A 25,474-nucleotide genomic window follows, 5' to 3' on the forward strand; every position below is an offset into this window, starting at 1 on the left:
AGCTTATTCGAAACAACTTATTTATACAAAATAGCTTATTTGTGCAAAACAACTTATTCAAAACAACTTATTTATACAAAACAGCTTATTTGTGCAAAACAGCTTATTCAAAACAGCTTATTTATACAAAACAACGTATTCCGATTTCATTTTAAAAAACAACTTATTCAAAACAACTTATTTATGCAAAACAACATATTTATGCAAAACAACTTATTCAAAACAGCTTATTTATGCAAAACAGCTTATTCGAAACAACTTATTTATACAAAAGAGCTTATTTGTGCAAAACAGCTTATTCAAAACAACTTATTTATACAAAACAGCTTATTTGTGCAAAACAACTATTTTGCACAAAATAAGCTGTTTTGAATAAGCTTTTTATGAGTTAGAGAGAGAAATGAGTATGGATTATGAGTTTCTTTACTGTAACGTTGTTTTACATGTTATACACTGCAATTATTACTGAAACCATAATTATGGTTTAATGGTTTTGATAATCATGTATGTGAAACCAAGATAAATGTGTAATGATTTTTAATGAAATTATTATTGTTAGATGGTTTTGAATAATGATTAAGATGTTATACACTGAAATTATTACTGAAACCATAATTATGGTTTAATGGTTTTGATAGTCTTCTATGAGAAACCAAAATAATTGTCTAATGGTTTTGCTATGGCTATGGTTTCTGTGAGTTGGTTTCAAAACCATTTTGCTGTGGAAATGGTTTCCGTGAGTTGTACTCCAAAACCATTTTGCAGTGAAAATGGTTTCCGTGAGTAATGCTAACACCAAATCCGAACCGGATTGATCATAAACAACACAATTCATCACAACATTCTCAATAATTCATCAAATCCGAATTCCAGCTTATACCAACAGATTTCACATCGAATCATTTCCCAATTCCAGTGAAAATGGTTTTGTAATAAAAAAATTGTGATAAACATTTAAATCATTATTAAGTAACCACTTAATAGTACACACTTATAACCTAATGTGAATTAATCAATAAGTAACCACTTTTTTGTGCAAAACAACTTATTCAAAACAACTTATTTATACAAAACAGCTTATTTGTGCAAAACAACTTATTTATACAAAACAGCTTATTCCGATTTCATTTTAAAAAACAACTTATTCAAAACAACTTATATATGCAAAACAACATATTTATGCAAAACAACTTATTCAAAACAGCTTATTTATGCAAAACAGCTTATTTGAAACAACTTATTCATACAAAATAGCTTATTTGTACAAAACAACTTAATCAAAACAACTTATTTATACAAAACAGCTTATTTGTGCAAAACAGCTTATTTGTTCAAAACAGCTTATTTATACAAAACAGCTTATTCAAAACAACTTATTTATACAAAACAGCTTATTTGTGCAAAACAGCTATTTTGCACAAAATAAGCTGTTTTGAATAAGCTTTTTATGAGTTAGAGAGAGAAATGAGTATGGATTATGAGTTTCTTTACTGGAACGTTGTTTAACATGTTATACACTGCAATTATTACTGAAACCATAATTATGGTTTAATGGTTTTGATAATCATGTATGTGAAACCAAGATAAATGTGTAATGATTTTTAATGAAATTATTATTGTTAGATGGTTTTGAATAATGATTAAGATGTTATACACTGAAATTATTACTGAAACCATAATTATGGTTTAATGGTTTTGATAGTCTTCTATGAGAAACCAAAATAATTGTCTAATGGTTTTGCTATGGCTATGGTTTCTGTGAGTTGGTTTCAAAACCATTTTGCTGTGGAAATGGTTTCCGTGAGTTGTACTCCAAAACCATTTTGCAGTGAAAATGGTTTCCGTGAGTAATGCTAACACCAAATCCGAACCAGATTGATCATAAACCACACAATTCATCACAACATTCTCAATAATTCATCAAATCCGAATTCCAGCTTATACCAACAGATTTCACATCGAATCATTTCCCAATTCCAGTGAAAATGGTTTTGTAATAAAAAAATTGTGATAAACATTTAAATCATTATTAAGTAACCACTTAATAGAACACACTTATAACCTAATGTGAATTAATCAATAAGTAACCACTTTTTTGTAAAGCCTCGTCATCTCTCTTTTATTTCTTACGTTGTAAAACGAATTTCTGACTTTGTCTAAATATAATCGCGCTTTAATGGTTTTAATAGACTTGTATGTGAAAGAAAAATAATTGTCAAATGCTAAATAAAATAAAAGAATAGTGAAAATTATTACTGACAAATGATTTTAAATAAAAACTATTACTGAAACCATAAGTGCGGTTTAATGGTTTTGATAGTGTTCTACACGAAACCAAAACTAATTATTTAATGGTTTTGCTATGGGTATGGTTTCTGTGAGTTGTACTCCAAAACCATTAGATGTACTTAATGGTTTTGGAGTACAACTCACGGAAACCATTTTCACTGCAAAATGGTTTTGGAGTACAACTCACGGAAACCATTTCCACAGCAAAATGGTTTTGAAACCAACTCACAGAAACCATAGCCATAGCAAAACCATTAGACAATTATTTTGGTTTCTCATAGAAGACTATCAAAACCATTAAACCATAATTATGGTTTCAGTAATAATTTCAGTGTATAACATCTTAATAATTATTCAAAACCATTACACAATTATCTTGGTTTCACATACATGATTATCAAAACCATTAAACCATAATTATGGTTTCAATAATAATTTCAGTGTATAACATGTTAAACAAAGTTCCAGTAAAGAAACTCATAATCCATACTCATTTCTCTCTCTAACTCATAAAAAGCTTATTCAAAACAGCTTATTTTGTGCAAAGTAGTTGTTTTGCACAAATAAGCTGTTTTGTATAAATAAGTTGTTTTGAATAAGCTGTTTTGCACAAATAAGTTATTTTGTATAAATAAGTTGTTTCGAATAAGCTGTTTCGTATAAATAAGCTGTTTTGAATAAGCTGTTTTGCACAAATAAGCTATTTTGTATAAATAAGTTGTTTCGAATAAGCTGTTTTGCATAATAAACTGTTTTGAATAAGTTGTTTTGCATAAATATGTTGTTTTGCATAAATAAGTTGTTTTGAATAAGTTGTTTTTTAAAATGAAATCGGAATAAGCTGTTTTGTATAAATAAGCTGTTTTGAATAAGCTGTTTTGCACAAATAACCTGTTTTGTATAAATAAGTTGTTTTGAATAAGCTGTTTTGCACAAATAAGCTATTTTGTATAAATAAGTTGTTTCGAATAAGCTGTTTTGCATAAATAAGCTGTTTTGAATAAGCTGTTTTGCACAAATAAGCTGTTTTGTATAAATAAGTTGTTTTGAATAAGCTGTTTTGCACAAATAAGTTATTTTGTATAAATAAGTTGTCTTGAATAAGCTGTTTTGTATAAATAAGCTGTTTTGAATAAGCTGTTTTGCACAAATAAGCTATTTTGTAATAAGTTGTTTCGAATAAGCTGTTTTGCATAAATAAACTGTTTTGAATAAGTTGTTTTGCATAAATATGTTGTTTTGCATAAATAAGTTGTTTTGAATAAGTTGTTTTTTAAAATGAAATCGGAATAAGCTGTTTTGTATAAATAAGCTGTTTTGAATAAGCTGTTTTGCACAAATAACCTGTTTTGTATAAATAAGTTGTTTTGAATAAGCTGTTTTGCACAAATAAGCTATTTTGTATAAATAAGTTGTTTCGAATAAGCTGTTTTGCATAAATAAGCTGTTTTGAATAAGTTGTTTTGCACAAATAAGCTGTTTTGTATAAATAAGTTGTTTTGAATAAGCTGTTTTGCACAAATAAGCTGTTTTGTATAAATAAGTTGTTTTGAATAAGTTGTTTTGCACAAATAAGCTGTTTTGTATAAATAAGTTGTTTTGAATAAGCTGTTTTGCACAAATAAGCTATTTTGTATAAATAAGCTGTTTTGCATAAGCTGTTTTGAATAAGTTGTTTGGCATAAATATGTTGTTTTGAATAAGTTGTTTTTTAAAATGAAATCAGAATAAGCTGTTTTGTATAAATAAGCTGTTTTGAATAAGCTGTTTTGCACAAATAAGCTGTTTTTTTATAAATAAGTTGTTTTGAATAAGCTGTTTTGCACAAATAAGCTATTTTGTATAAATAAGTTGTTTCGAATAAGCTGTTTTGCATAAATAAGCTGTTTTGAATAAGTTGTTTTGCACAAATAAGATGTTTTGTATAAATTAGTTGTTTTGAATAAGCTTTTTTGAACAAATAAGTTGTTTTGTATAAATAAGTTGTTTTGAATAAGTTGTTTTGCACAAATATGCTATTTTGTATAAATAAGTTGTTTCGAATAAGCTGTTTTGCATAAATAAGCTGTTTTGAATAAGTTGTTTTGCATAAATATGTTGTTTTGCATAAATAAGTTGTTTTGAATAAGTTGTTTTTTAAAATGAAATCAGAATAAGCTGTTTTGTATAAATAAGCTGTTTTGTATAAATAAGTTGTTTTGAATAAGCTGTTTTGCACAAATAAGCTATTTTGTATAAATAAGTTGTTTCGAATAAGCTGTTTTTGATAAATAAGCTGTTTCGAATAAGCTGTTTTTCATAAATAAGCTGTTTTGAATAAGTTGTTTTGCACAAATAAGCTGTTTTGTATAAATAAGTTGTTTTGAATAAGCTGTTTTGCACAAATAAGCTGTTTTGTATAAATAAGTTGTTTTGAATAAGCTGTTTTGCACAAATAAGCTGTTTTGTATAAATAAGTTGTTTTGAATAAGCTGTTTTGCACAAATAAGCTATTTTGTATAAATAAGTTGTTTCGAATAAGCTGTTTTTGATAAATAAGCTGTTTCGAATAAGCTGTTTTTCATAAATAAGCTGTTTTGAATAAGTTGTTTTGCACAAATAAGCTGTTTTGTATAAATAAGTTGTTTTGAATAAGCTGTTTTGCACAAATAAGCTGTTTTGTATAAATAAGTTGTTTTGAATAAGCTGTTTTGCACAAATAAGCTGTTTTGTATAAATACGTTGTTTTGAATAAGTTGTTTTGCACAAATAAGCTATTTTGTATAAATAGGTTGTTTCGAATAAGCTCTTTTGCATAAATAAGCTGTTTTGAATAAGTTGTTTTGCATAAATATGTTGTTTTGAATAAGTTGTTTTTTAAAATGAAATCAGAATAAGCTGTTTTGTATAAATAAGCTGTTTTGAATAAGCTGTTTTGCACAAATAAGCTATTTTTTTATAAATAAGTTGTTTTGAATAAGCTGTTTTGCACAAATAAGCTATTTTGTATAAATAAGTTGTTTCGAATAAGCTGTTTTGCATAAATAAGCTGTTTTGAATAAGTTGTTTTGCACAAATAATCTGTTTTGTATAAATAAGTTGTTTTGAATAAGCTTTTTTGAACAAATAAGTTGTTTTGTATAAATAAGTTGTTTTGAATAAGTTGTTTTGCACAAATAAGCTATTTTGTATAAATAAGTTGTTTCGAATAAGCTGTTTTGCATAAATAAGATGTTTTGAATAAGTTGTTTTGCATAAATATGTTGTTTTGCATAAATAAGTTGTTTTGAATAAGTTGTTTTTTAAAATGAAATCAGAATAAGCTGTTTTGTATAAATAAGCTATTTTGAATAAGCTGTTTTGCACAAATAAGCTTTTTTGCATAAATAAGCTGTTTTGAATAAGCGGTTTTAAAAAAAGTGATCCTAATAAGTTGTTTCGAATAAGTTGTTTTGCATAAATAAGCTATTTTGAATAAGTTGTTTTTTAAAATGAGATCGGAATAAGCTGTTTTGCATAAATAAGTTGTTTTGAATAAGCGGTTTTTAAAAAATCATTCTAATAAGTTGTTTTGCATAAATAAACTATTTTGAATAATTTGCATAAATAAATTGTTAAGAAAAAAATTATAATATGGGGCTTTATTAGGCCCACAAATAAATAGATTTTATAGTGGGCTTACTTGGGGTGTAGAAAGCAATTATGTTGGGTGTAGAAAGCAATTATGCACGGTGCATAAGGATCCCCTTATGCACCATAACCACACCCGTCTAGAAGAACTCTGAAGTTGGTGATATTTATTGCGCTAAAGTTTAAAAATTATGAACGATGTTTTTACATAAAATTTTGATTTTGATTAAATGTATAAATATAAATAATTGTTGCTTTCAAATTATAATGAACCAAACTAACTTTGTTTATCTATTTCATTGACACCAACAATATAACAAAAAAAATAAAATCTAAATTCTTATTTTTTAATGACACCAACAACAATCATTATTACAAAAAAAATTGTTTTAGGGTAAAATTGAGACTATGAAAAAGTCAGTCCGAAATCTTATATTTTCTTTATATATAGTATAGATATATAATATAGACATATTCGTTCTAATTTTTTTTAAAGGATAAAGGGAAAAAACTGAACATATAAAGAATAAAAGATAAGGAAAAAAATTGTTATGTCGTGGAAAATAAATGCTGAGTTTGTTACATTTTTTTTTTAATATTTAAATTTACTCTTATTTATTTGTTATATGTGCTACTTGTATTAAATTTGAGGGTAATTTGGGAAAGATAAAAAGTCAGTCCAAAGGGCCGAAATGAACAATTTTCTTTATATAAAGGAAATAACATGTCTTGCCTCTTTTGGGTTGACCTTTTCTCTTCCCATAATTACCGTCAACTTTCAATACCCACCTAACACATATAACAAATAGATAAAAGTAAATTCAAATGTCAAAATAAAAGTGTAACAATCACAATATAAATACAAGTATATACATGTCCAATTTTTTTCTTTATCCTTTAAAAAATGTAATAAATTAGATGAGTATATCTATACTTACTTTTTCACTATCCCAATTATACCCTTAAACAAATTTTTCTATAATAAAGATCGTTGGTGGTGCCATTTAAAAAAAATTAAAATTTAGATTATATTTTTGTTATATTGTTGGTGTCATTGAAATAGATAATCATAGTTAGTTTATTTTGTTATAATTTGAAGGCAACAAACATTTATATTTTTTAGATTTAATTAAAATCAAAATTTTATAAAAAATCGTTCATAATTTTTAAACGTTAACATAATAAATATAGCAGAAAGACGGACACTTACCGAAATTGAAATGAAATAAAAGAATCGAAAAAGAGAAGAGAAAATCTTGTGTGGACCAAGACCAAGAATTTTGGTTTGGTCACACACAAAGAGAGAAGAGAGAAGAGAGAGAAGAGGGAAGAGAGAGAAAATGTAGAAGAGAGAAGAGAAGAGAGAGAAGGAGAAAATCTTGTGTGTGTGACCAAACCAAAATTCTTGGTCCAAGTCCACACAAGTGTTTCTCAAAAGAGAATTGTGACACATATTTGGGAGCAGGGTGTAGCTGTCAACTTTTTCATTGTACACAATGTTGGAAATGGATTTGGTGCAGTTACTTTTCCGAGCGTCCATAATGTTCTATTCTCCATTCCAACAAAGTAATTTTAGGAATTTTAGTTTCTTTCATGAAAGAAAGTCAAGAACTTGGAGATAACAATGGTTCCATATACACAACAACTCACCAATAAAAATAAGAGCTTCTACGTTAAACTCATTGAGCTTTTATACTTATTTAGATTTAGATTCTCTCTTTTGTTAATTTCTTCAATCAATACTCTTTAATCTCCTTATTTTCATATTTTTCCTATTTGTGGTGTGTATGTTGAGGCCTGAGGGATAGTTTTGAGTGCATGAATTTTTTTAGCAACCAAAAAGAACAGTAAAGAGAAGGCAAAAAATATCTCTCGGTATACATACATGCAAACAATATAATCTATACGAGTACAAAGCTGAGTGAGTTTAACATAGAAACTCTCATTTTCATTGGTGAGTTGTGTATATGAAACCGTAGCCATCTTCAATTCCTTGCCTTCCATTCATAAAACTAACTAAACTTATTTTGTTGGAATGCAGAGCAGTACATTCTGTGTATGGGAGTTATATATAAAATGTTGTTTTTGTATTCTTTCTTCTCTTTGTTATTTTGTATATATTTGTGATATTTTTTACACTTAGATCTAGATTTTTTTGTTATTGTTGTTTGAGGCTACTTTGTTCTTTGATTATTTAATTAAAATAAATAATATATGAAAAATAATACTATAAAAGAAAATTCAGTACATGTGTATTGTATAACAAATAACAATGAAATTCGTTCATGTATGATATCATGTGACATGTTTGTTCAAGATTATAGCTTCTAAATGCATATAAACTTTTTTTTTTTTTTGAAGGAAAATGCATATAAACTTGGTGAATGCGAGTAAGTTGTTTGAAAGTTGAATTTTTTTTCCTTCTTCTTTTATTTGGTGAATTAATTGTAGGCGACTAAGGAGAAAACTTGGTAAATAATAGTGTGATGTAAAAACTTGAACTATTACTAGTATACAATGTCTTTGATCGATGTTTTATTTTGAGTCCAATGAGAGAAGGGCTTTATTTAATCCCATTACACTTTACTAATGTCTTGTTTGGAGATTAGAAGATAATTTGTTGGTGAGAAATGATATTTGTAAACTATTTTGTGATATTTTTGAATAATTTCTTTTATATTTAGAGTAAATTACACTCCCTTCCTTTGAAAAGTAAAATTTATACTCCCCTTCCTTATAAGATGCTTGAATTACAACCCTCTCACTTAATAATTAAATATGCACTACAGTTTAATCTATTTTAACATAAATAAATATTTTTATGATATATATTAATTTTGAACCACCATTTAAGAAAAAATAATTTGTTTCTTTATAATTTAAATGTCAATGATAATTAAATTTAAATATTATTGATTTTATAATTTAGAGTATAAAATTAACTTTTAAATAACCATGCTTTAATGTCTTTGGTAATTTTTCACATATTTTAATTTTATTTTGGGTTGTTTCATATTTTATAATAGGGTTTAAAACTACATGTTAATGAAATTGTGAATAAAAAATAGCGAAAAAATATGTATTCAATTTTTTATTATATTAAAATAGACCCGCAATACTATTTTTTTCGAAGTGTGTTGGATTATTCTTTTTTTTGCTAGATTATTAGAAATAAAAGAAAATATTGAGGGAGTAAAGTGTAGATTTTAACATAAGAGGGGAGAGGAATGTAATTCAAGCTTCTCTTAGGGGAGGGGAGTGAAAAGTTTTCCAATATGTTTTGAATAAGAGGGGAGGGGAGTGTATATTTTAACATAAGAGGGGAGGGGAGTGAAATTCAAGCATCTTTGAGGAGAGGGGATTGTAATTTACTCTTATATTTATATTATGTTTTTATTTTTTATTTTTTTTCTCTTACTGTTTTTGACCAATAAAAAATGAAAAATAAAAATTGACACAAAAATTATTATCAAATAGTTATATATATTATTACTCTTATTTTATGTTATACAATCAATGCAGAGGAAAGATCATGTCCAACCGCTAGATGTTGTCAAACGTGTCAAAGTCAGAATATTTCAATTTTTTTAGCATGACACATGTTCAACCACAATCATCTTTTATAGACATGAACTTACAAACACACCGCAAATTAATCAATTATAGCATTTGCAAAATACGCAACAAAAGTGCACAAATAATAAACATATTTACTTTAATTTGCTATCCATGGCTAGCAAAGAATTCAAGTTGGTTTCACCAGCAATTGACAAAGAAGGAGGTGTCAAATTACCAAGATATTACACACATGAAGGCATAGGTTCAAAGTGGAACATATCTCCACCTCTAGAATGGTATAACGTTCTTCCCAAAACCAAGAGCCTAGCTCTTGTGGTTCAGGATGTTGACACCGTGGATCCAACTGGACGCACGGTGCCAATCACCCACTGGGTAGTGGTCAATATTTGGGCAACTTTGACCAAGTTGCCAGAAGGATTGTCGGGAAGGAAGATGAAATGGGAGATGAGTATAATGGAATTGAAGAAGGAGTTAATGATTGGAAGGTGAATTTGTGGCGTGGTCCAAAGACTCCTAACTATGGTGATAGGTTTGAGTTTAAGCTCTATGCTTTGGATGATGATATGCAATTTGATAACAAGGTAACAATTTAACTAGCTCGATTTGATATTACAACATAATAAATCTCTAAGATTTAAAAATATATTTTATACTCTACCTGTCTAAAATTATAGTAAGTATTACACTCGTAAAAAGATAATAGGATTATTAAAGTAAGATTTTAATGATACACTAATCTAATTATATCTTATGTATACTTGCACAAACACCTACCATATATTTAGTATTCAGATTCTATGAAAATATATTTTATTAAATTTGTCACACTAAAAAAATTTAGTATAACAATTGTGTTTACCTATAAAAAAAAAATTGTGTTTATTTAATATTTATTTATAAAAAAACAATTGTGTTTATTTAATATTTATTTACAAAAGAAAAAATATAACTTAAAATTGTTCATACTTTGATGTTATTTCATATTCTATTACTGTATATTGGGCTCATTTGAAACTTTGACAGGTGACAAAGGAGAAGCTGTTGGATGCAATAACAGGCCATGTACTTGGAGAAGCTGTAATGATTGCTACTTTCTGATATATGCACTGCCATCTTAACAAGGCCATGAAGATTAGTCCAAAGAATATTCACCTATATTATTTCTGCTTTTTGTAGTTTTTTTTTTGTGTGATTATTATTACTTTGCATGTATTTTGTCAAGTTTTGTGAAATATAAATCTTTACAGAACCTGAAGTCAATCAGCATTGAATTCCTTTAACTTTATACAAAAGGAAAATACTAATAATTGCCCATTTTCCTATTTCTAGCTATCTTAAAAAAAAGTGGGAAATGAATTTAATGTGTTTATTTGAGTATTAATAAGGAGTATATTATCAAGAATAAAAACCTTTTTTTGAAGGAATCAAGAATAAAAACCTTGTTATTTATATAAGTGTTTATATTTAGGGTTAATTTTCTTTTTTGAAAGGATCCTTATAATTAAAGATAGAGGAAGGAAACCTTCAAAAGTTAATTAAGGATAGAGGAAGTACAACCTATGGGAGTTATGTCATCAGAAACCTTGGAACTTCCATACTTCCAATTTTTTTTATAATTTTTTAACAAAACATGAATTTAATATGAATATTTTAGCGCAAAAAAACATAAAATTTCATATTTAATTTTTAATATGAATATTTTAGCGCAAAAAAACATAAAATTTCATATTTAATTCATGTTTTGTTAAAAAATTCTAATTATTTTTTGGGAGAGATTGTCATACTAATAACCGATCTAAAACATAGACCGGATCGGTCCGGTTCCCGATTCAACAGGTAGAACCGACCGGTCCGGTCCGAATTTTAAAACTATGCATAATATTCTACCCTTTTTTGAAAAGTTTCCGGTTCCTGATTCAACTGGTAGAACCGACCGGTCCGGTCCGAATTTTAAAACTATGCATAATATTCTACCCTTTTTTGAAAAGTTTCATTAGAAAATATTAAGGTTAGACATGAGTTGCCTAAAAAGTAGGACTGATTTAATGAATGAAGATTTTGGAGGGACCAAAAGCCTACGGAATATTTTACGAGGACTAAAATCAAATGTTGATATATTTAAGACGACCATTTACTTATTTAACCCTAAAAAGAAATAATTACGACATAAACATTATGGATTTTGGGGTAAAATGAGTTCAACGAAATTTGAATTAGCATAACAAAATTGAATTGGAAATAAATCACTGAAGATGAAGAGATAATAAACATCTACAAATCCTCAAACTTAAAGGGTTTGTTTTTACATTTCTAACCCAATTTACTATTCTCGTGCCATCTAGTGGTTATTATAATGGTAAGGGCATGCAATTTTGTTTTTCTTTTCACACATGTTCTTTTGAACTCTCCACACACCTGAACTTTGAATTCAGACAGAAAATAAATATTAAAATAGAAATCGTGAAGAGATTAAAAAGGTACCGCCACTGAAAGTGAGAAAATGAGAAAATGAGAAAGGTTTCACACATGTACTTTTTTTTTGTAACCAAAAAAAACAAAAAAAAAAAAAGTGAGAAAATGAGAGTCTCCCGTTCCACACCAGTGATTATAAAACTATATTTTCTCAATGGTCGGTATACATTTGTTGCATAGTTAACCGACCTACCTAATGAAAGAATTGAAACCAAGCAGGATACAAACAAGTATAAATATAAACTAATTGAATATAATCACATTTGTCGTTCAGATATCAGACATGCATGTTCAGATATCAGATACGATACTAACACTGATACAAACATTAATAATACATAAAACTTAAAAAATAAATTAATCGAATGTAATCACATGTGTCACATATATGTCTGACACTGATACATAGCATGTTAGACACCAGACACATCTTCTATTAGAAGAGCTTGAAAGTCATAATTGTGTTGACTTCTAGGTGATCCAAAATGGATAAAGAAAAGTTGGCCAAGAGAGATAAAATTTATAGGTCAAGCTACGATTTTTGATAAGGTCTACTTCGAAATAATGAATTGGTTAGTTTCCTCAGCCAAGTGTCTTGAAGATCAACAATCCTTGTTGCTCCAATTAAAAAACAATCTCATTTTCAAGTCAGAAATTTCAAGCAAACTGAAGTTGTGGAATAAAATATTGCATGCTGCAAATGGAGTTGGAAAAGTTGACATATATGAATTTATCAGATGCTAGATTTGTTGGTAAGATTCCAATATAGAATTTTATCAAGTTATTTATAACCAGCAGGAGATGACAACTCCTAGATAACAGCCATTGTCAGAAGATTATAGATTAATGAAAATAATAAACATCAATCAAGTGTAGCATTTTCTATGCGAATTAAAAACTAAAGCACTCTAAATTACAAAATATATTAGAACAAATGTCGAATTCTTTATGCAAACTATGTAACAGAAATGTTATGCCATTGAAATAAGGCTTTCCATAAAATATATATGATTCATTGGCTTTGTAAAATCCATTTTATGGTAAACAAAATGTTCTTTATCACCAAGACATTGAATGGAATGTATTTCAACTCTCATATACTATTATGCTGGATAAACTTCTTCTAAAGCTTGCATTAATAGTGTAATTTTGATCACCGCCTTTCGAAAATTGGAAATCACAGGAACTAAATTAGACCTTCAAAATTTAGAGCATAATAATTGGATATCTTAATTTAAAAATAAGACCAAAAACTCTAAAATAATATATCATTAGGTGTATCTAGATTAATATGTGAATAAAACAGTTGACAACACGTTAACAAGATGTTAGGCAGAGAATGGTATCAATGTGTATGTCAAATGATGTCATTATCTAGCTGACAATCAGAAAATCAAATTAAGCAATTGTTTTACAAAAATGAAGTAGTTGGGTTCATATATAATGTTTTAAAGGCTCTGTATCTAGATTTTGAAGTTGTATCCTCTTTGTGTTTCCAGTTTGATTATGATGTTTATAGTTATAAATTAACTTATATATTTCTATTTTGAATGAAACACTATCGCCACAATACTCAATGAAAGTTAATACATACCATCACACACAAATGAGTAAACATTATTTTAATAATTATCACAATCCCTCTAACATTAATGTTATCACCACCTTAAAATTCTGTATGTCTGTCCTCTATCAGTTGCATATTCAAAATACATACTCCGGAAGATCCAACACAGAATTTTGTCTATGAGTTTCCAATAACTTACTCTCCATTTCTTCCAAAACAAGAGGGGACCGATGATGATTCCGAGCCCAAAAACAAATCCCAACTCCACACTTAAAAAATTCCATTCAATTGAACAAGCTAACCTTTCACAAGCTGGTTGTAGGGGAAGCTCATCCTGCCTTTTACCATTTGGTTTTTCAGGCAGTGGAGGTCCATATAGCCCCTTGTTTCCTTCAAATGAAGACGCTTGAAATGACTGAAGTTGAGTACCTGTCGGGATCTTTCCAACCAAATGATTGAAGGAAAGGTTCAAATAAGAAAGGAATGATAAGCTTGCAAGTTTCACAGGTATTACGCCAACCAAGGAGTTATTTGAGAGGTCTAATGACTCTAACTGTTTCAGGTTCCCAATAGTTGATGGGATTTCACCGGAAATACCATTGTTCGAAAAGTTGAGAACATGGATTGCTTTGAATTCCATCAGCACCTGTGGTATTGGTCCTTCAAAATGATTGGATGAGAAATCAATGGCTGTGAAGATTGCTAGAATTTTAACCAACTTCATTTGCCGACCTTTCATAGAAACCGTCACACTATCCTGATAATATGAGCAGTCTTTGTTTCGCGTGTGGATGAAGTCTGATATAACATCATCTTCATCTTGCATCATTCTATCCTATGTTGCGAAGTATTTTTCTTGTAGTTTTCCATTGAAATTGTTGAAAGCAATGTCCACAATCTGAATCATTTTCCAATGCTTATCTGCTTGTGAATGTGAACATTTTATGGTTCCATGAAACTTGTTGTTCCGTAAAACCAATACACTGAGAGTTGGTATGTTTCTTAAAAAACATGGAAAGCCACAAAGAATTTGATTTGATCCAATGTCCAACACCTTTAATGATGAGCAGTGGGAAAGAGACTTCGGAAGCGGCCCATGTAAGTGATTCCCATTGAAGTTCAAAGTCCTTACAACACAAGAAGCAGGAAACATATCAGGTATAGAGCCTGTGAGTTTGTTTTTACTCAAATTTATAACCTCAATGGTACCAGCCATTGTCATTAAACATGCGGGTATTGTTCCAGAAATTTTATTAATGGAAAGATCAAGCACTTGAAGATTTGAAGCATTGCAGAGGGAACGAGGGAAACTTCCGTGTACGTTATTATTTGAGAGAGATAGAAACAATGTGGAAGACAGGTAATTACCAATATCTTGTGGGATAACAGAAAAATTGTTGGTTGAGTAATCCAAATAAATAGCAGATTGATGAAACATGGGTATTGGTCCTTGCAGCTGGTTGTTATGAAGGTCAAGAAGTATAAGGTTGGGAATATGATTCGTCATTGGTCTTTGAAAGTTTGTAAAAAAATTGTGAGAAATATTTAGCTTATCAAGATATGGTAGTTTCCAAATCCAGTTTGGTACTAGTCCATGAATCTGGTTAGCTGAAAGGTCTAGAGAGCCCAATTCGGATTGGTTAATCAAGAAATTAGGAAATGTTTTAAAGTTGCAGGATGCCAAACCTAAAACATTAATGTTGGGAATAGAAAGTAAATCATAATTTGAAGCATTCCAACTGATTGATAAGTTGTTGTATGAAAGATGTAGTTCACGTAAACTTGTAAGGCCAAAAAGTTCATCTAATTGGACGAATCCAGTGAACTTGTTATAGGAAAGATCAAGGTGATAAAGTGAACCTAGCTGCATTATAGATATTGGAAAAGGCCCTGATAGATCATTGCTTCTTAATTCAAGGGATTCTAATATAGAGGAAGATATGATTGTGAATTCTTCAAGTTTACTAAAGTGGTTGAATGAAAGTCGGATACTTTTCAGATATGGGAGTGTAAAAAGGACTGATGAAATGCTACTATTGATAGAATTATAACTCAAGTCAAGGTTAACAAGATTCAGAAGTCCCTCAAGGTGAAAAGAGGATGAAACCTCACCACTTAAACTATTATAAGATAGGTCTATGTGGTTAAGGTTTTTGGCCATACTAAATGATGGTATTGGACCTGTGAAACTGTTATATGACAAATCCAAGTAACTTAGTTTTGTTAGGTTTGAAAATGAATTGGGAAGTGTTCCATTAAATTGAGAATTAGAAAGATCCAATTCATATAAGTGCCTCATGTTACCAATGATGTGTGGAATTCCTCCAGAGAAGTTTGTGAAACTTACCCTTAAGGTGTGGAGAGATCCACTCAGCTGAATTTCTGGAAATGAACCATGGAGATTGTTGTTGTGTGCTAAGTCAATAACGGAGAGTTTTTCAATCTGAAAGATCTTTTGTGGAAATGTACCTGTTAATCCACAAGATGTAAGACTAAGGGTGGTCAGGTTTTGAAAATTGGAAAATGTTTCTGGAACGGGGGATGAAAAATTGTTCCTATCAAGAATAATGACCGTTAGGTTTTTTAGTTTTGATAGGGAAGAATCTAGTGGCCCTGCTAGATCACAGTTATACATGCTCAACTCTTGTAGTTCACGCAGCGGCAACAAAGCATTGCTCCATTCAGGTCCCTCAGATGTTAGAGTTATACCTTCTAAATACAGTTGCCTAATCTTGGTAAGATTTTGGACAAACTTTTGTAGATTTTGGTTTTTCATTGTCAACGCATTCTTTATCGCATGTTTAGGTCCAGAGATATCAAGAGTAATCAAATTTGTAAGATTTGAAATCTCTATAGGAATCTCTCCCTTAAAGCTTGCGTGTGAAAAATTCAGATAATTCAACATCACCAACTTGTTGAATCCTGATGGAATGACAGTTTCGAAAAAGTTATAAGCCAAATTCAGTTTCTGGAGATGATTGAGACTGAAAAGACTACTTGAACTATCAAATCCACCATGGATATGTTCTTCACTTAAGTCGAGGCCAATCACTTGCCCTCTACTGTCACAAGTTACACCACTCCACTTGCAGCAAGCTATGCTTTGATTCCACATCTTCAGTTTAGTCGAACTTTTTGGGTTAAATGTGAGGTTATTTTTTAATTGGATCAACAATGACTGTTGATCCTCAAGACATTTGGCAGAGGCAAAAGAGATTTTGAAACTATTATATATGCAGTAATAGCAGAGAAGGAAGGAAAACAATGACACTAATGTAATTTTCATTGTTATGTTAATTACTTACAGTGTCTGTCAATTACACAACACAAGACAAAACTGAGAAGACATTGGGGACAAATGATTGAAACATACCATTTCAGTTTTGAAAAGAAATAAAATAAATAAATAATTATATATATAGTAATACAACACACACGTGAGAAAAAAAAATACTTAAATAATAATGATATTAAAACAACACACACATGACATATACACTTCCCATTCTTTTTCCACTCTCCCGAAACTTCCAGCTTCTTCTCGGTTCCACCTTTCCTCATTTTTTTCAGTTTTTCTTCTTTTCACAAACCACCAAATTCCATCACCAAATCAAACCCCATAAGAAAAATTGCACATATAATCAAAGCTATTTCATAGTACAAGTGATTTTGGATAAAGTTTTGGAGTTGGAGTTGGTGCTTCAAAGAAGGAGAGGAATACCTATCTCATAAAACTTGTCTATTGGGACTCTTTGAGGTATTTTTATCAACTTACAATTCAATTGGTGCTAATTTAGACATGATTAGTTTGTTTAGAAATTATTTAGAGGTTATAATATATACTATGAGGATTTTATGATTAATTATAATTAGTGAAGTTGTAGAATGAGTTTCTAATTCATAAGAAAATATTTGTTGATGCTCAGATATGACGTCGGACGCTTCAGGTGTTTCTTCAGGAGTGGTTAGAGAGCAAACTTAGTTGATTCGTCATAACTGTGAGTTGATAACGATCATTATCATATATTTTCATGACTAATATTATTGATATTTGATAAATTTTCTATGTTAAAGTGTTTTATAAAATGGGGAACACACCTTTTGAATATTTTTCTTCTCATTTATATTTACGTTTAAGGTCATCAATATTAATATGGTCTCTATTTGAACGTATCCATGATTTATTAAGCAAAAGATTTGAAGTTGAGATTTGGTTGCATATACTGCAGCATAAGTTTTGAGATATTGAGAACAATGGTTTTGAGATATATATATATATATTCCTTTTGAAAATTATTTTGATATATTATCATAAACTCCATTTGGATTTTGATTTAGAATTTAATTGTGATTTATAAAGCAGTGGAATTGAATTTGATACTTGTGACTTATAAAGTAGTGGAATTGAATTGGAAATTTGACGGCATGTATTTTGGCATTATAGTTTTCCTATGTTGCAAAGCATGGTTTCGAGATATGTATTTTTGTTGAAATTTTGATATCACTTGATTTAAATTTGGATTTAGATTCAATGATGATTTATAAAGTAGTGTACTTTCAATTGAGATTTGATGGTATATATTTTGACAAAGTTTCGTCGTATTATGAAATATAGTTTTAGACATGTGTTTTAAGAATGAAGTTTTGAAAATTACGGTTATAATGACGACGACCTAGGTGCACCTAGTAGTGATTTCAATTAGGTAGAATTACCCCATTAGATGGAGCCGCCCCTATGGAAAGGCCACCATTAGGAGGAGAGGGCTATCAATGAGAGGTAAACTCCCTAATTGAAAATGTTTCACACTTTGTTTTGAGTCAAGAGAAAAGAGCTATCCGTTAGATGGAGCCGCCCCTATGGATAGGCCACCATTAGGAGGAAAGGGCTATCAACGAGATGGAGCTAGTTCTTGATTCACCCATTTTGATATACTTTAAAAAACATTTTGTTTTGAGTCGAGAGAAAAGAGCTATCCGTTAGATGGAGCCGCCCCTATGGATAGGCCACCATTAGGAGGAAAGGGCTATCAACGAGATGGAGCTAGTTCTCGATTCACCCATTTTGTTTATTTTCACTAAATGGAGTTTTCATTAATATTTTTAAAGGCTTTAATCAAGATTTTTGGCAAAATATATTTTTAAAGGCTTTTATTTTGATTTTCGGCAAATTATTTTCAAAGGCTTGTAATGTTATCTTCATGTTTTTACGATGTTGGACTTTTCGTTGAAGGATGTCTATTTGACTGGAAATATTTACAAAGGGTGGATTTTCATGCGTATAAACGGTTGCGGATTATTAGAAACTTATACGGCTACTAGATTTGTAAATTAACATTAAATTTTGAGTAAAGAAAATAATCGTGCTCTTGTGTGTTTCCCTTCTAGTTGGTGGTGGTTGTTGTCTCTCACTAAGTCCTTGTGACTTACTCTTCTATTTTCTATTTTTTTTCAGATTACCAAGTAGCTAAATGGGAAGCTGCCAGTAGATTCGAAGTTCAGTGGTGTCACTCTTTTTGGTAGGCTTCCTTGATGAATGTCTCTATTGTTTATGTATACGTTGAGTCCAAGTATCTGCAGCTATTTGGAGTTTAGAAATGTTTCATTTTGAGTTGTACAAATATGTTGAAATGTCACTTTGAAATTCTGGTTGATGATGATAGTTTATAAACAGGATTTACATCTTGGTAACGTTGAAAATATAGGGGTTACTCTGTCGAAATTTTAGTAAACATGATTTTGAATCGAAAGTTAGCTTGAAAATTATTTATTAATTCTTTGGTCATCAGGCTTGCCGAACTATGAGGTATTAGTTCGTGCGCCGGTCACGATTAGTGTCCTTGGGTCGTGACAAAGTTGGTATCAGAGCTCCGGTTGTTGGTCCTAATAGCTGCAGGCATAGAATGAAAATGGATTCTTGCTAGTAAATTGTGAACCGCGGCACCATTTACTTGCAAAAATCTGTTTGCATTCTATGGCAGTGTCATTTGTTGTCCGATCTTATTATTTCTTTTGGTCTTTGAATTGTTTCACTTTTGTTTGTCGTCTCGTCCTATTTTTGATCAAAATTTTTTTCTTTAATTCGGTGAGGATTCCTTATGGGTTTACTGCCCAACCTTAAGATCTTAGCCATAGAGGTCGTGGTTTCTTATGGTGTTCATGTTGACAAACGTAGTTTGGTTGTAAGAGTAGTTAGTGTGGAGGTTCATAGAGGGAGGCGAATTTTGCTATTGGTTTTCCAACAATTATTTTTTTTGGGTTGTTTTTGGGAAGCAACACGATAATCTAAGACAAACAAATCTTGGCGGTCAACAAGGAGTTAGTTAGTGTGAACAAGACGACAAATTCATCTAGAAGTGATTATGAATCCTAGACATACTCCAAACAAGACCATACGAAAGACCTTTCTAGGAGTGTCATATCTCTTTCAAAGGCTCAGTTACTTCCCTATCTCAGTGAGTGACAAGTAATTATCTTTTCTTGTGTCAAATGACGATTGAAGTACGAGGAGTACGTTGGAAAATCCTTTTTGGTTTGTTCTGAATAGTCCTTAATCAATATAACTTTGATCTTAAGAATGCCATTAATGTCATAAGTTTGACAGTTCAAGGACTTATAGATTTGAAATTAATGATGCATAAGCAATGAAAATTCTTTTGTATTAGAAAACGCAATAACCAATGTGATAGTAGAGGTGTTGTTTGGCAGTGTTGGGTTTCTGAGGTAATTTTAATTGAAAGTTATTTTGTTTAAGTTATGATTTGAGAGTTTTGGAATTTGTTAAAATTGTTAAGTAAATAAAGAGAGCCTATATGGAGCAGATCTTGATTTAGTTAAGTTGTGCGGAGGTTCGAAGATTAAAGAAAAAGAGTTAGTTGATATTTGATGTTTTCATAAGGCATTTTCTATGGATTCTCACTAGTACGGAGTGTTGGAACAAACGGAGGATATGTCACTTTTTAGAGTACAAAACTTGTTTGATAGAGCTCATAGGCACGATCATCAGCCTATCATAGAAAAAATGTGTTGCTGGAATATTTAATTTGATTTGTGGTTTGATCTAATTGTACTACGCGGATGTTTTGAACCTGACACTTCAGATTAGGCAATAAAAGCTTAAGGGAAGTAGTAAATCAAATTTTTGCAAGAAATGCATGATCAAGTATAAGTATAACTTCACCATCACGCTAAGAATAATCAAACTTTTGGGCGGAATGCAAAATCATAGGTTATATCATGGAACATATAGACAATTCATTTTTTCCATAGAGTACTTTTGATTCTACAATGGTTGACTCGAATCTAGAAATATTTTGTTTCAAAGATGAAAAATATGATTTCAACGTGGTTAAATATGTCATATCAGAAGGGATAGTCCTCTGCAGTTACAACACAACTATTATCTAGTCATGCATTTGCAGTAGTCGTGTTAGTATTGATTTATAGGATTTTGAGTTGATTGTCCTTCCAACATGTCACCATAGTCCATTATAACAAACTAGCGAGAGTTGAGATACTAGGTAATTGCTTCTCTACTTTTGAGAAAAACGTGGTTGGGTACCATATGATTTAACCTTAGATTTAGGATCTAACAAGTTATTGAAAGTAGGTTGCCAAGGATAATTGAATTTGTTTATGGATATACAAGTGAGTAAAGAATTATAAAAGTTCTAAAAACATTTGGGTTTCATGATGTTGTCCTGAACTTCTTGGATTGTCGCTTGATAGTGAGATTAGATTCTCTATAGACTTGGTCCCTACCACTCAACCCACATCCATATCTCATTATCGAATGACCTAGAAATAACTTACATTGTTAAGGTGGATAAAGTTTCTTAATGGCTTTGATTGCAAAGACTTGGAAAGTCAAATGTTGTTGTAGATGTTTTGAGTAGGAAAAACATGGATGGGCTTACTCATCTAGACAAAATGAATGGACCTATAATTAAAGGGTTACAAAAACTTGTTGGAAGTGGAATTCAATTTGAACTTGATTTGTTCCACCATAGTTTACAATATCAGGAATCTCGGTAGGTAAAGTTGATAGATAATGGGAGGAATAGTAAAGTTCCAAACCTCTTATTTGATTTAGACTTTGTATAGGTGGTATATAATGTGTGGAACGATAAAGTTATAAGTTTCTAAGTTAATTTTGAGGGTGTTTTGTGGTTGAAGCCTTGATTTTGTGTTCACTAAGTTAAGGAGAAAAATATTATAGGAGGATCATTATTCTTGTTATATATTAAGTTCTTATAATATGTACAAAGATTTACAGAAGTTTTAGTGATGAGAAGGGATGAAGGAGGACGTAAAATAAAATAAAATAATTATCTCTAGATATTTAGGGAGCCGATCTCTGCTACATGTGATTATAAGGCTCGATTCACTGCTATGTTTTGAAAGTCTTTCGAATATGAATTTGATACCCCATTGAACCTCGCTACAACTTTCATCCTAAGACAGATGGTCAATCTAGGAAAGTTATACAAATCGTAGAGAATGTGTTCTGTGTTTGTGGTTTTGTTATTGGTGATAGTGGGGCCTACGTTTGTCTATGATGGAATTATCATAGAAATAGCTACCAATTCAGTAGCCAGGTGGCACATTTTGAGGCATTGTGTGATAGGTGATATATGTCGTCAATAGGATGGGTTGAAATTGGAGAGTTTGAACCAGTGAGTCTAGAGTTGTTTAAAAGTTCCATTGAAAAGGTCAAATTAATCTATTTTGTTTAGTAACAACTTAGAGTAGGAAAGATCTTATTTTAACTAGAGGCGCCATCCCTTAGAGTTGTCGGTGGGAGAGCAGGTATTTTTACGTGTTTCAGGAATGTGCAGTGTTTTATGGTTTGGCAACATGGGACTAGCTAGTTAGACATTCATTGGAGAGTTTGAAATTTTGGAAAGTCAGACTTGTAGTTTATCATTTGGTACTTCCATCAGAGAGTTTGTCCTGTCTTTCATAATTTTAAGCCTCAGAAGTACCTTTATACCTTTTCTCATGTGACTAGTCATGAAGATGTGCAGTTAGATGAGAATTTATGTTACATCGATCATTGGACAACTATAATAGATAAGAAAATGAAGTGCTTATACTCAAAAGATATCGTTTTGGTAAAGATTTTGTGGCAAAGGCCGACCGATGAAGAAACAAATTTTTAATCCGAAGAAGTGACGTTTGAAGAGTACCACACTTATTTGAAACCGAAGCATGTGGTGGTTAAAAATTCGAGGACAAATTTTCTTAAGGGGGGAAGACTGAAACATACCATTTCAGTTTTGAAAAGAAATAAAATAAATAAATAATTATATATATAGTAATACAACACACACGTGAGAAAAAAAAATACTTAAATAATAATGATATTAAAACAACACACACATGACATATACACTTCCCATTCTTTTTCCACTCTCCCGAAACTTCCAGCTTCTTCTCGGTTCCACCTTTCCTCATTTTTTTCAGTTTTTCTTCTTTTCACAAACCACCAAATTCCATCACCAAATCAAACCCCATAAGAAAAATTGCACATATAATCAAAGCTATTTCATAGTACAAGTGATTTTGGATAAAGTTTTGGAGTTGGAGTTGGTGCTTCAAAGAAGGAGAGGAATACCTATCTCATAAAACTTGTCTATTGGGACTCTTTGAGGTATTTTTATCAACTTACAATTCAATTGGTGCTAATTTAGACATGATTAGTTTGTTTAGAAATTATTTAGAGGTTATAATATATACTATGAGGATTTTATGATTAATTATAATTAGTGAAGTTGTAGAATGAGTTTCTAATTCATAAGAAAATATTTGTTGATGCTCAGATATGACGTCGGACGCTTCAGGTGTTTCTTCAGGAGTGGTTAGAGAGCAAACTTAGTTGATTCGTCATAACTGTGAGTTGATAACGATCATTATCATATATTTTCATGACTAATATTATTGATATTTGATAAATTTTCTATGTTAAAGTGTTTTATAAAATGGGGAACACACCTTTTGAATATTTTTCTTCTCATTTATATTTACGTTTAAGGTCATCAATATTAATATGGTCTCTATTTGAACGTATCCATGATTTATTAAGCAAAAGATTTGAAGTTGAGATTTGGTTGCATATACTGCAGCATAAGTTTTGAGATATTGAGAACAATGGTTTTGAGATATATATATATATATTCCTTTTGAAAATTATTTTGATATATTATCATAAACTCCATTTGGATTTTGATTTAGAATTTAATTGTGATTTATAAAGCAGTGGAATTGAATTTGATACTTGTGACTTATAAAGTAGTGGAATTGAATTGGAAATTTGACGGCATGTATTTTGGCATTATAGTTTTCCTATGTTGCAAAGCATGGTTTCGAGATATGTATTTTTGTTGAAATTTTGATATCACTTGATTTAAATTTGGATTTAGATTCAATGATGATTTATAAAGTAGTGTACTTTCAATTGAGATTTGATGGTATATATTTTGACAAAGTTTCGTCGTATTATGAAATATAGTTTTAGACATGTGTTTTAAGAATGAAGTTTTGAAAATTACGGTTATAATGACGACGACCTAGGTGCACCTAGTAGTGATTTCAATTAGGTAGAATTACCCCATTAGATGGAGCCGCCCCTATGGAAAGGCCACCATTAGGAGGAGAGGGCTATCAATGAGAGGTAAACTCCCTAATTGAAAATGTTTCACACTTTGTTTTGAGTCAAGAGAAAAGAGCTATCCGTTAGATGGAGCCGCCCCTATGGATAGGCCACCATTAGGAGGAAAGGGCTATCAACGAGATGGAGCTAGTTCTTGATTCACCCATTTTGATATACTTTAAAAAACATTTTGTTTTGAGTCGAGAGAAAAGAGCTATCCGTTAGATGGAGCCGCCCCTATGGATAGGCCACCATTAGGAGGAAAGGGCTATCAACGAGATGGAGCTAGTTCTCGATTCACCCATTTTGTTTATTTTCACTAAATGGAGTTTTCATTAATATTTTTAAAGGCTTTAATCAAGATTTTTGGCAAAATATATTTTTAAAGGCTTTTATTTTGATTTTCGGCAAATTATTTTCAAAGGCTTGTAATGTTATCTTCATGTTTTTACGATGTTGGACTTTTCGTTGAAGGATGTCTATTTGACTGGAAATATTTACAAAGGGTGGATTTTCATGCGTATAAACGGTTGCGGATTATTAGAAACTTATACGGCTACTAGATTTGTAAATTAACATTAAATTTTGAGTAAAGAAAATAATCGTGCTCTTGTGTGTTTCCCTTCTAGTTGGTGGTGGTTGTTGTCTCTCACTAAGTCCTTGTGACTTACTCTTCTATTTTCTATTTTTTTTCAGATTACCAAGTAGCTAAATGGGAAGCTGCCAGTAGATTCGAAGTTCAGTGGTGTCACTCTTTTTGGTAGGCTTCCTTGATGAATGTCTCTATTGTTTATGTATACGTTGAGTCCAAGTATCTGCAGCTATTTGGAGTTTAGAAATGTTTCATTTTGAGTTGTACAAATATGTTGAAATGTCACTTTGAAATTCTGGTTGATGATGATAGTTTATAAACAGGATTTACATCTTGGTAACGTTGAAAATATAGGGGTTACTCTGTCGAAATTTTAGTAAACATGATTTTGAATCGAAAGTTAGCTTGAAAATTATTTATTAATTCTTTGGTCATCAGGCTTGCCGAACTATGAGGTATTAGTTCGTGCGCCGGTCACGATTAGTGTCCTTGGGTCGTGACAATGATGGTCTTATAAAGTTGTGAAGACGAGAAGTTTTGTTGCATCATTTCAAAGTAAACCACATCATGGGCTAAAGTTACTTGACCCATAAAATTAATATCTCTTTGCCAATTTTTCTCTGGAAAACTTTGATTACTAAAAGTGAAAAATGTGTTATGGAATACATTTTTGAAATTCCATTAGGTTACATTAATCTTGACAGCTTCCAAGTCTTCC

At 30.6% G+C, this 25,474-nt stretch overlaps 1 long non-coding RNA gene and 3 pseudogenes across 2 annotated transcripts; 3 read left to right on the forward strand and 1 right to left on the reverse strand.

Annotated features, from left to right (window-relative positions):
* The window catches only part of LOC146926513 (uncharacterized), a 90,962-nt pseudogene that overhangs the window by 19,020 nt on the left and 46,468 nt on the right, over window positions 1-25,474 (forward strand).
* Window positions 9,554-10,737, forward strand: LOC146926515 (uncharacterized; annotated as a pseudogene). The gene is made up of 2 exons (XR_015008129.1): window positions 9,554-10,058; window positions 10,501-10,737. The product of XR_015008129.1 is annotated as an uncharacterized LOC146926515 (transcript).
* Window positions 13,523-16,802, reverse strand: LOC146926516 (receptor-like protein 7; annotated as a pseudogene).
* Window positions 16,923-25,155, forward strand: LOC146926517 (uncharacterized). The gene is made up of 6 exons (XR_015034141.1): window positions 16,923-17,273; window positions 17,443-17,514; window positions 18,969-19,032; window positions 19,303-23,165; window positions 23,335-23,406; window positions 24,861-25,155. It is a non-coding gene; the product is annotated as an uncharacterized LOC146926517 (long non-coding RNA).

This window comes from Medicago sativa, chromosome 4 (genome assembly GCF_051527215.1).
Source record: "Medicago sativa cultivar Bolivia chromosome 4, Bolivia_mono, whole genome shotgun sequence".
NCBI classification, from domain to species: Eukaryota; Viridiplantae; Streptophyta; class Magnoliopsida; order Fabales; family Fabaceae; genus Medicago; species Medicago sativa.